Consider the following 1,306-nt stretch of genomic DNA (forward strand, 5'->3'; position numbering starts at 1 on the left):
TTTCTCCAGTGCTTTATACATGCCGGGCCCCGTTAGGTCCTTTACACCGACATCTGATGCTGTGATACTAGTTCTGACAACCGTGCAGTGAGGTGGGTGGTCCTAGTCCCATTTTCAAGATGAGACAACGGAGCCTCAGGGAAGATACGTGAATTGACCAAAGTCTCACAGCCAGTAAGGAGTCTGTCTGACTCCAGTGCTTATTTCCATAGCACTACCCACCCCGTGGAGTGGAGGGCAAAGCTGAGCCGAGCGGCCCATGCCCAGAAATGGGCAGCCTCTCCCATGGGGCAGATGGGAGCTGCTGGCCTATGGGTGTCTCCATGGGCAGAGTAGTGGGGCCTGGGCCAGGCTAGGCGCCCAAAGCAGGGGCCGTCTTCCAGACGGGTCCAAACACATCCTTCCTGCTCTCACTAGGTAGCTGCCCTTCGGGGCTGTTGCTCTGGACATGCCCGGTCTAGGACTTGGCATCGGCACCATGTATTGCCCCCAGTAGGCATTGCCCAGCCTGGGGCAGGCAGGGAAGGGGGGTGGCCAGAGTGAGCTTTGGGGTCCCTCAGAGGGGGAAGGTGTCCTCTGGGGGCAGACTCAGTGTGTGGCTAGTGGTGAACGGCGGCCTCAGAGGCGCCAGGGAGGGGAACACCTTTCCGGAACACTGGCTGCACCTGCACACGTTAGCTAATCAAAGCTGCTGCACAATGACTGTGCTAGCAAGCGTTATAAGCCCATTTTAAAGACAATGAAACTGAGGCTCACAGAGCTTATGTGACCTGCCAGCCTCCCACAGATGGTAAGAGGCAGGCCTGGGATTCAAAGCCTGTGTGTTCACTGTCCCGGTGTGGCTCTGCCTCTCTCTGTGGGTCACTTGGAACATTTGGACAATACCTTGCTTGCTTATTAGGAGCTTCTGAGCTGAGCCCCCAGCACACAGGTGCTGGATCAGGTTGGTGTCTTTGCTTCCAGCCAGGACAGATGTGAGCTGTGTCACAAGTCTTGGTTGCCAAGCAACAATTCTGACAGCACCTGCTGAGCCCCCGCATGGGGTGGGGCTTCGAGGGCCTGCCCTGATCTCTTCGCAGTCCAGGGGTTGTGGGTCACGGTGCCCTGGAGAGCTGGGCATGACGTAGGTTTGCCTCACACCATGGGGACGTGGGAAGTCAGAGCTGAGGAAGCCAGCAAGGGCTTCTGGAAGAGGGGAGTGTTCCTACTGGGCCTTGAAGGAGCGTACAGAGGTTGGAGATTGCCTTGGTTACCCTGAGCTCTGGGCAGCCAAGGCCTGTGTTTGAGACACCTGTGGTCCCAGTGC

This window comes from Zalophus californianus, chromosome 4 (assembly GCF_009762305.2).
Source record: "Zalophus californianus isolate mZalCal1 chromosome 4, mZalCal1.pri.v2, whole genome shotgun sequence".
NCBI lineage: Eukaryota > Metazoa > Chordata > Mammalia > Carnivora > Otariidae > Zalophus > Zalophus californianus.